At 47.7% G+C, this 11,205-nt stretch overlaps 1 protein-coding gene across 1 annotated transcript in view; it reads right to left on the reverse strand.

Annotated features, from left to right (window-relative positions):
• Positions 1-4,007, reverse strand: part of CTBP2 (C-terminal binding protein 2) — a 137,715-nt gene extending 133,708 nt beyond the window's left edge. Inside the window, exon 1 of the mRNA XM_032694225.1 lies at positions 3,904-4,007. The gene's annotated coding sequence lies outside the window, so the exon portion shown is untranslated. The remainder of the gene's footprint in view (positions 1-3,903) is intronic.
• Between the last annotated feature and the right edge of the window lie 7,198 nt (positions 4,008-11,205).

Raw genomic sequence — 11,205 nt, forward strand, 5'->3', positions numbered from 1 at the left:
AGAAACAAAAACTAATTAAAAATCTCCAGATGTTTACTCCTGGTTCTTAAGAAATCACCAGGGCTCACAGTACAAGAAACAGGAGTACACACTTACAAAGCATCACTGTAGAACTAAATAAATAACAACTGATTTTTCTGTGCTCTGTCACCAAAACTCCTGCTGAGTTCACACAATATTTTATGTGGTAACTCCTTAGCAAAATTCCAAAGATACCAATCTCTTCACCATGATGGAACTGAGCAGAAGGACAAGACACATGGCATAATGAGAAGATTTTGTTTCCATGCCCTTGCTGGGGCAAAGAACAGTCATGGTATTTTTCATCCTTTTACCTAAATCTTATTTGCTTTGGCAAAGGAGAAGGAGCAAAAAAACCCAAAAAACCCCCCAAAAAAACCAAGCCACAGGAACATAGCAGAAGGAACAAGAGTTGGCCCAGGCAAACCTGAACACGACAAACTGCATTTTGGAATTACATCTTCCTACCTGGGTGTGATGAACCACGCTTTGGAACTACATCTTCCAGCATCACAAACAGCAGCAGAGGAAACACCAATCAATTCCTGGTGAAAACAATTGTTTTATCCCAGCAACCAGAGAGAAACCAGTGAGGACTTGCTAAAACTTCCCCTTCAAAGTTTGAGTGCTCCCTGCAAGAGGGGACCAACAATCACCCTGCACCACCCACACACGGTCCTTTAATTCACCTGTGAGCCCTGATGCCATTTCTCCTGTCAGAGCCTATAATTGGAATATCCTTAACAGCTGGGGTGAGTGTGGGCTGAAAAACCCCCAACCTCTGGGGCAGGTGTAAGTAATCAGCCCAGATTTAAGAGCTGCTCACCAGCAGCTCCACTCTCTACTTCTTTAACTTACTACACCGAGAATATAGAGCAAAGGCAGGAATACTCACACTAGATCTGATGTGAGGAGTAAATGTGACACCCATCAGGTTTTATGAGACAGCATCATCCACCAGATCTTAACAAAACACTTGCAAATTGCCAGTGCTGTGTTCCGAGAAGCTTTTCCATTTCTTCCACTTAAACACGAAGCCACTTTCAATTCCCATAGCTAGTAAACAGCCCCAAAAAAACCCAGGGAAAATTAACCTACCTTTTCCAAATGGTTGGGCAAACCCAGATTCAGGGTGTTTTTTCATTAGGGTATTTCATTCTTGCCAGAGTCAGCTGAACTGAAGAAGTTTTATTTGAACTGCAGCCAGCCTGATGGATAAATCAACTTTCCCGGCCAAAGGCTTTGGTACACCACTTCCAGCTCGTGCCTGGGACCTCATATTTTGAGGGTGATGTTTTTCCTGATAGAAGGAATATTACCACCAGACTCCAGTGACAAATCTCTGCACAGAAATGCTGGCGTTAAAAATGACAGGCTCTGCTACAGTTCTTGCTATGAAGACATTCCTTTGAATTTAGGAAAAGCAGGAGTGGAAAAGGGCACAACTTTGCCCTTGGAAAAGCAGGGGGGATGAGAGGGAGCTGTCAGCAAAGCGGGCTGTGGGGCAGCAGCTCTGCGGGGCGTCTGGAGCTGCCCTGCCAGCCCAGCCCCGGGATCCCACATGGGCTGGCGAGGAGAAAACTACCTTAAAAAGAGGGAAAGCTGATGGCAAGAAAACATCATCTATGACTTGTATGCTATAAAGTTGACAATAAAACTCTGGACCATGGAAGCATCTCAGTCTGAAATTCCAAGAGGAAAAGGAAAAGTCAAACGCTCCTGCAACCACGCTCCAAAACACAGGAGAGTGCCACCACTCTGACTAAACTACCTTACTTTCTGTTCAGCTTTAGAAATAGTTGGTTATGACTTTTAAAGGGAAAGACACTTAGATTTGTCCATGACTGGAAAGAGCTTGGATCAAGCGAGTAACGGCCGCAGCCCCCAGATGCGCCCGGGTTTGCGAACGATGAAAGCCAACCTCTGTCCCCGCTAATGGTTAACAGGTGGGCTTCACAAATGCCTCCAAAAATAAAAAGCTCCTTTCTAAAAATACCACCCTTCATTCACCACGGCAGATTTTCCAGAAAAATACTGACGATAGCTGACGTTTCCCAAAGAATCGCTTCTACGGGAACTTCGGGCTGCCCCTGCAGCAGAAAGTTTTGCGAGGCAAAGAACACAAATCGAGCCCTGTGGATGGACCCATTCCCTCGGCCAGCTCCGGAGCTCGAGCACAGATCAGCTTTATGGAAATAACAGATTACAGAACACATCGCTACAAATAAATTTTTTTTTTTTTTTTTTTTTTTTTTTTTTTACTACGGGATGCGTAATTGAAATGTCTGAGATCCAGCAATCACCTCTGAATTCATAAATACCTCATAGTATTCCGAACACACTCTCCTATAATGAGACCGTCTTCAATTTTCCTTGGTAAAGAGACCTTTAAAGAATGCTAAAGCAGGTCGGCGCCCTTATGCACTGATGGAAACAGGAACAAAAGCATTTTGCCACCAGGCATCTCGTCTATCATTATTTTCTTCACTCTGCTTAAACAAACTGAAAAGTACGTGCCTTTCTCCCCCCCCCCCCCCCCCCAAATATCTGCAATAACTGCAATTTCATCCCGTCGGAAAGCCACCATCTGTATGAAAACAAGGGACCATTATACCGAACCGTCACCGGCGATCGGTTTTTTCCTGCTTCGCTAATGTTTTTTAAAACACGGGATTAAAATGTCATCCCATCCCTCCCGTTCTAGGGAGCCGTGTGTATTCCTCTCCTCTGGTCACGGTATACTTAATCAAGTGTGAATGATTAAAGTACTTCAATTAGAGCTACGTACATTCATTGCAGGCAATTCAAAGGCAGCGGAGAAGTGTAGCTGAAAGAAGAAATTACTTCTACTACTTTGAGATCTCCATCTCCTACTTTCCTCCTCCCCAGCACAGCCAGAGCCCTGGGACCCGGCAAAGTACCAGGCGCTAAGCTCCAGCCAGGATTTACCTTGGGGGCACGTCCCTCGGCAGGACAAAAGGCTATTCTTTCCCCCTCTGCAAGTTTGTTTTTTTTTTTTTTGGGGGGGGGGGGTATTTTTTTTTGGAGAGGGTGTGAAAAGAACAATCTCAGCGCATAAATCCATGCACCCCCTCTGATTTTCCATTCTAGTGATATCAGGGAAGGGTTTAAAATGTCCAAATCGGGGGGGGGGGGGGCGGGGAGGGATATATAATAAATAAATAGTGGGGAAATTATTTTGAGATCTAAGTGGGTAAAAGCAGGGGGGAAGGAGCAAGGCGCGGCCCCGCGGGCACCGCGCACCTCCGCGGGTTAAAGCGCGGAGAGTTGCTAAGTGACTGCGGGGCGAGTGCGGTTACTGAGCCGAAATAAAAGAATTTTAAAAAAATGAAAATTAAAAAGAATAAAAATTAAAAAATATTTTTCCTAAATAACCTTAAAATTAAGAGTGGGGAAAAAAAATAAAAAGAAGGGCAATAACTAAACACACTCACCGTCCCGTGTGTCCCCCCCCCGCCAAAAAAAAAAACCCAGAGCATCGCGGGCGCCGCGGCCGCGCAGCAGCGTCCGCGCCGCACCGCGGGGTTCCCCCCTTCCCCAAACTTTCCTCCCGCCGCCGCCCCGTTAATCCCCCGGCAGATGTTGTCGGCGGCTCTCGGCAGCACTAAGTAAACAATGCGGGGCCCGAGACAACAAAAGATTTCCCACTTCATCCGTCGCTCCGCGCCCACCCGCGCAACTTGCGCGGCCGCCTCCCACCACCATCGCATTCCCACCCACCCTCCCTTCCTTGTTTTTTTTTTTCTTTTTTTTTTTTTTCCTCCTCCATCCTCATCGCCGGTGAGATTCACTAAAGCAAAGATGTCCTCGCTTCTCCCTTGTCCTCCCCGCCGGGAAGCGCCGCCGCCGCCGCTCCCTTACCTGCTCCCGGCCGCGCCAGCCCCGCGCCGCTCTTAGCGCCGCATCCCTGCCCGCATCCGCCGCCACCGCCGGGCTCTGCTCGCTGGAGATCCACCTTAAAAACGCCACCCGCTCGCACACCGCACAAAAAAAAAAAAAAAAAAAAAACTTAATCCTTCCCCCCCCACCCCCCCTCTCCGCGCTCTCCTGCTCCGCCCGCCGCCGCGCCGGGAGCGGACGGGGGCACCGGAGCCCCGCAGCAGCAGCGGGGAGGATGCTAATTGCAACTTGGGGGGGAGGGCCGCCCTTTTTTTTTCCCCCTCTCTCTTCTCTTTCCTCTTTTTTCTTTTTCCTCTTTTTTTTTCCTTTTTTTTTGTTTGTGGGTTTGTTGTTTCTTTTTTTTTTTTTTTTTTAAGCCAGAAAGTGCCCGGGCGGCGCTGGGCGGAGCGGCCGCTCCCCCTCGCCACGCTGGGTGAGCGGAGAGCGAGGAGAGGTAGGGGCTCTCACTGCCTCGGTGCTTTTTCTTTTTTTTTTTTTTTTTTTTCCCTTCTTTTTTGTATCTTTTTTTTTACTTTATTTTTTTTTTTTTTTTTTTTTTTTTGGGCAATAGGCGGGGTCTCTCCTTGCAAACCAATGACACAAACCCACATGGACCAGCCTCGCCCCCTATAGATACTCTTCACTACAAATAGGCTCTCTCGGGGGATTAGTGGATCAGCTAAAGTACAAACAGACGCAGCGAGGAAGGGGCGGGGGGGGGGCGGCAGGAGGCGGCAGGAGGCGGCGCGGGGGGGACACCGGCACCGGGACCGTGCGGGGAAGGACCGGGGCTCTGCGGGGCTCCGGGGGCGTGGAAGGGGCTCCGCGGGGCGCGGCGCCTGTTGCGCTCGGCGGCGGCCCGGGAGGGGCGGGGGGGGCGCGGGCAGGGGCCGCCGCCGCCGCCGCCTTTGTTCGGCCACCCGCGCCCACCGCGGCCCCCCCGGGGTCCCCATCACCGCGGGCACCGCCGCTGGGGGTGGGGGGGACATCCCGCTCAACCCCCGGGGCCCGCGCCCTTTGTATCGCCGCCCCCCCCGTCCCCCCCGTGCGGGGCTCGCATCCCACCCCCGGCTGGCAGGGATGCGGGGAGACCGGGGAATAAAGGCCACCGGGGATGCGGGGCCCGCGCTGGTGACATCCCCGAGGCGGAGGGGCTGCCGCGACCGTCCCCGCCGAGCGCCCGATTTGGTGTGACCATCGTAAAATCGCGGCGGGGCGTTCGGCGGAGTGCGAGATAAGGAGAGCGCGCTCCGATCGCAGCTATTTGTGTTTGTATTCCGCGTTACCCCCATAGATTTGGGAATTAATGTTTTGACAGACGTTCTTCATCTGCTTATCACAAGAATGTGGGCAGGTGGTGATCCCATCTTTTTGTTGTATAATCATCGAGCCTCCTGTGTTATATATATCCCGTGCTTCTCAATCAGCCTGGGAAACAGCACATTCCTTTTTCTACTCAGATAAAACCCTTGAACCGGCTCAATTGTCCATCAAAATTAATAAGCGAGCTTCGGGTTTTGTGGGTGGAATTACACGGTGGAGGGCCTAAAGATCTTGAGTCTTACAAGCACGTTGTAGGTCCTCGCTGGATGTTTACACCATGTCCATCATTTGTCCTCTGAGCACCTGCTGCCGGGGGCTGCTGCTGCTGTCCTGCAGAAGCTGAAGTCTCACATGGCCTCAGCTCACCAGGATTCCCCGTGGTGCCTGAGCTGAGATGGCCACAGCTGTGGCCACCCCATGACACCCAGGCTCTGCATGACATGGGTACAACAAGGCACCTCCAAGCAGATTTTAGCAAAATTCAGCAGCGTTCAGCCGGAAGACACATCTAATTCTGCACGTTTCCCTTTGGCAAAAGTCCCTCCAAAGGGAAAACTCTGCCTTGCCTGCAGGAAACCTCAACATAAACATCACAATCTCTGTATTACTGGGATTTCTTGGATTTCCATCAGTACCAGCACTGCTAACTGTCCAAATATTGTGGGCAACTCCTTCGCAAATGAAACATGGGCCTCAATGGACCGACCAAGGCCTTGCCCAGGGCATTGCAGTGGGGAGTTTTTCAAACTACAGCCCCCATTTCTCTTTGCTTTACCCAATTTGCTTTGTTAAATGTTATGTACACTATGTATGGGGATGCAGGGCAGGAACACAGCAATTGCTTCTAATAAATAACCTTGAGTTCATGATGTAAACAAAGTTAGTTGACATACGTCGGGGTCAAAGACACAAATAATTATTTCATTACTGGAGCAATTAGGTTACAGGTTCTAAAGGAGAAAGCTCTGAAGCTAAACATCTTTGAGTTTAGCAGGGGGCAATCCTCAGGCATGTGGATTTTTCTTCGAACTATTTGGATTGCGATCGAACATTCATCAAGTGTGAAATAGCCTTTGTAATGAGATGCTTGGAAAGAAGATACACAGTGGGTTCGGTGGGAGGCCTGAAACCATGGGGGTTTAACTTCAAATTGCAGCTTTTAAAACTTCCATTCAGTTGCTGCCCAACCTTGAAGGAGTTTTGGCTTCTCCAGCATCACTGGTTTGTGTAAAATTCAGTGTGTGCTGAGAGTGGGGCGTTTTGGCTTCCCAGAGCTCAGGAGCAGAAGCTTTGGGGCGAGGGAAAGATGTAATAGCTGAAGGAAGAGGATGGGTTTGTTGTGTGCAGGCACAGGCCAGACCTCTCTTTTGGCCTCTTTCCCCCAGATTGTTTCTGTATTTTACCCAATTCCTGGATAGATGTTTCAGGCTGCTACCAAAAAGGAAGGTTCCACATTTCCTTCTCTAACTCTGTTTTGAAACATCGAGGCACCCATCCTTATGGAGTAATTGGGGGCAGTTGTGCAGATAATCCCTGCTAGGAGAAAAAGAGTTCTGAAAACTTAGTTAATGAGGGATACCTGCAAAGAAAAAACAATCTGTTCTTCTCCCTCTCCTCTATTTATTCTAATCTACCCGTAACTGTACTGACAAGTTCTGGCACCGATTAGGAACCAAGCCCTCCCAGCATCATTTTTTGTGAAATCATATGAACTAAAACAAATGCACTTCCTGTGAGTCCTTCCAATATGGGAACGGGGTGTTTGGGGTGCAGGATTTACATAATGCCCCTTATCCCTGCCAGCCAGGCCTCACCTCCCATGCTGGAATAATGCTGCTCATCCAGTGTTGCGGCTTAACTATGTACTAAAATATAACAGAAAGTGTGTAGCCCCGCGTTATATTTGATGAATTCGTAATTATTTTTAGTAAGGCATGACATGCTTCCCCTGTGAATAACTTGTTTTCCCCGAGCAGTGGATGCAGGGAGACGGTGATGTTCAGACATTGTTCCCTGACCCACATGCTGGCTCCAAGCAGCTGAACGCCCATCACACGAGGCGCTCCAGCAACCGGGAGCACAATCACACTTCCCCTCTACACTTCACCGACACGTCAGCCCCAGAGCAGCACCTCCTGCTGCACTGGTACCGCTCAAGGCCTTGCAGGGAACTAACTAACTAACTAACTAACTAAAATTTACAGCCCGCTTTTCATAAAGAGGTTGATTTGCAGATGCAAATGTGGGCCTTGATCCTGCAAAGACGATGCTCCTGCGTGGCTTTTATGCAGCGCAGGGAGTCAGAGTGACTTCAGCTGGATGACTCTCAGTGCATAAATTTCAGTGCCAGCTTCTCTCTCTGCAGATTTAGAGCGAGTTATCTGTTGACTAGAATAGAGCAGTTATTTTACTGCTCCAAGTGTTTGTGCAACTTAGTTACCCGGTGCTATGAAGGAACAGGCAGACATAAATCCTGCCCAGATCTTCCTGAGCCACGTCTGATCATTAGAAATGAAATTTGGATGTCAGTAACGCCAAGTGCCCAGCACCAACATCAATACCCCATTTATTTTTTACCAGTTTTTAAAATGTAACTGGTTTTGAACTGATATGTTGGCTAGTTTATCATGGATAATCATTAAAATAATGATCTGTATATGAGAAGGTGCTCATTTTTTTTACAGGTGGATGGCAGCAAACATTTGTTTTCTACCAGTTCTGTTCTAAAAACATAAGTGTAGAGTTTGGTTTACCTGTCTATAATAAAAGTGCAATAAACAGGAATAGGAATACAGTACAGAATTTTCCTTAGAGGTTTTTGTGAGTGTAAATTTGGAGCCTGGAGAAATGGATTGTTTTATTTTCCTGCGTACTCTGGTTTTACTATTAGTACTCCGGTTTAACTTTAAAATGCATTTAATATTAGTACTCTAGTCTAACTCTAAAATGCATTAAATGAAGTACATCCTTCATTCCACTCCTGTCATTGATGCAAACCAGGGATGGCTTGGTCCAAAACATATTGGGTAAACTGTTCTGGACCAGAGCATTTAGGAGACGGGTTGTTTTTCCTATTGTTTTGATCTCACACCAGACAGACATGGGTATATAAGCACCATTGAGCACAACAATTACTTCTAGTGGGAAGCCAAAATTTCAACATTTGGTATCAATCCTGTAAAAGTAAGTTCATTAAGAGGGTGGCTCACATCACTTCTTCTATTATTTACTCTAAGGATGTCATCCAGTGTGAAGGATTGCGCTGGTAGAAATAAACTGCTACTAAAGGCAGTGTGTGATCTTAGGCCAGCAGCTTCCCCACAATTTTAGGATAAGTTTTTAGAATTTAATTACTGTAACACTGGGTTTTACACATTTAAAAAGGTTTTCAACAGAGATCTGGAGTTTCATGCCCTAACCATAACTTAATGTAAGTGGAAAGTACTCAGTCATGCCACAGGCTCAGTGGGAACCCAGAGAAAGCACCATGGATCCATGTCTTTTTTTTTTTTTCCCCTGGTTTAAAAGCACAGCAAATCTTGTCATCATGAAAAAGAAACCATGGAGGCAGGCTTCAAGTGTGGATGTTGCCAGGAATAATACTTCTCAGAATTCCATGGAAGTATCTCAAGTGGGTTTCTTGCGGGAGATGACCCTCATTTGTTACCTTACACTGATGCTGCCTTGGTGTTTGAGGTGCTGGATCCCCCAGGCTCTGATCCCACACTGATGTGGGTGGTCATATGTGCTCTGTAAGGGCCCTGAGACCCCAAATCTTCTTCCCTGGTCCCGCCCTGCCCTCCCTCTGCCTCCGGGAGCAGGACTTGCACATCCTGGGCGATGTCCTGCCGCAGGGTCACGCTGGACTTTGAGCTCCTGGTTGGAAAGGTGTAGATTACTTGCGGTCTGGGCAGAAACTCTCTCAGTTCTTCCTAATTTTGAAAGAAAACCAGGTCTATTAAAAAAATAGCCGCTTGTGCTCAGCTGCTGCCGCGAGTGCCTCCAGGAGCAGTTGGCTCCTCTGGGCCCCGGCCACGCGCTCCCAGCCCTCCCTGCTCCTCCCGCTGCCAGCACCAGCATTTGTGCAGCTGCAAGGTGAAGTGGATCAGGGAACGGATCCAGCTGAACACTAATCCTGCTGCGGGGGCGAGGGGGGGGGGGAGGAAAAAAGCTTATTTTCAGCTGGATCCATTCCCCAGCCTGGTTGTGCCTTCAGCCCCACAGGCCACGTGCTCGGCGGGGAGAGGCTGAGGCGGGAGGGAAGGAGCAGCCGGGGCAGGGAGCACAGGGCTGGTTTTATGGCAGCGCTGGCTTACACCATCTTAAAAGCATTTGTCAGGCTGCGATCTCTTGTTAATATATTACTGTTCCTGTGCTCTGTGCAGCGGAGGTTACAGCGCTGGGTGTTCGCTCCCGGAACCATGACGCTGCATTTTGCAGGATCTGTGGGAGAAAAGGCTCCAGTGGTGTTCAGTGTTTCTCTTTTGAAAACAGGGACATGGTTGTGTTGGGGAGACAAGCGTGGGGTCGCAGAGGGGCTGTTGGCAAGGAGCAGGAAACCCACACATATTACCAGAATATATTAATCCCCTACTGGCATCAACTGCAGCAACAAGTGGGCTGTAAGACCAGCAAAACACATGGGATCCTCTAATACAATATATAAAACAATTTAGTGCAGCAGTCCATTGATCGTAACAGCAACAGTTGTGTTGTAACTACGGTGTAGCTACTGTACTTTTCTCACATTAAATTAAATATAGATTTGGACTGATTTTCACAAAGTCACACAAATTCAGGCACCGGATAATATTTTACATAATATGTTGGTGTTATCCCTTCTTGGCAAATTTATTCCCGTTGAGAAAGAAAAAGAGTTCCATGCTGAGAACTCTTGAATTGAATCGATGATTAGAATGAGGCAATACATATTACTTCTGCCCTGCTACAGACACTGAATTCAAATCGGTGGGAAATTCTCAAATCCATTTCCCTTTGCAAACATGAGCAAAAGGGTGCAAACATACAATAAAATTCTCTTTTTTTATAGTCCTGTTGGGTTTCCCTCCCTCCCCCCCCCCCCATGTGTGTGAAATCATTATGCAGAACAGTTGGGGCATTTTTATTCCCATTTTATTCAGTTTATATTCTTAAGCAAGGAATTACAAGTCTGGAGAAAAGCCTCACAGAGTGCATGCACGTTTGTATCCCCCCTCTATAAAACAACTTAATGTCGCCACTGCATGAGCAGAATTGTTCTACTGATAGAACACATGGCTGATGTTTAATCTTTCCAGGAAAGTTTAATGAAAGGTTCTTGAATCAATCTGTCTGGTTTAAAGTTTGAAGGGCATTTGGATGCACTAATTTGATGCATGTGCCAGGTGTTTCTAAACAAACAGTTATCAGATAAAGACACTTGAGCCCTCCCCACTCCCTCCCTTATCTGCCGTGGGCTTCCTCGACCTTCACCTTCCGTAAACTTGAAACAGCTTGTTTCAGTGGCCTGTGCCTTCAGTAGTGTTCTATAATATCTTAATGGGGAACAGCACCCAGCCTCTAATTCCACACTCGTTATTGTTTTGTAAGCCAGTTATTGGGAGATTTAATGTTATAATTGCCACGGAAAAGAGTTTGGATACAAAATGAAAGGGTGAACTGGACCTTCCAGGCAATGTGCTGTCTGCTGGGACGCTGGGAATCACCTTGCTTGGGCATTGCTAGTGTTTGGAATGACACACGTGTGTTTGTTTTCCTCAGACAGGACTCACAGTGCCTTATTCTAGCTGTCACTCGCTGTTTGAATTACAGTCGTGCCCGGGGCATCATCCGAGATCTGGCTGGAAAAGATCTGGCCAAAGGGGGTTTGACAGATGTCTGTAAAACCCTCCAGGGTGTGGGAGAGGGAATAGGGAATGAGGATGCAAAAATTCTTATAACACAAGAATGTATGAAATCACC

Source organism: Chiroxiphia lanceolata, chromosome 8 (assembly GCF_009829145.1).
Source record: "Chiroxiphia lanceolata isolate bChiLan1 chromosome 8, bChiLan1.pri, whole genome shotgun sequence".
NCBI classification, from domain to species: Eukaryota; Metazoa; Chordata; class Aves; order Passeriformes; family Pipridae; genus Chiroxiphia; species Chiroxiphia lanceolata.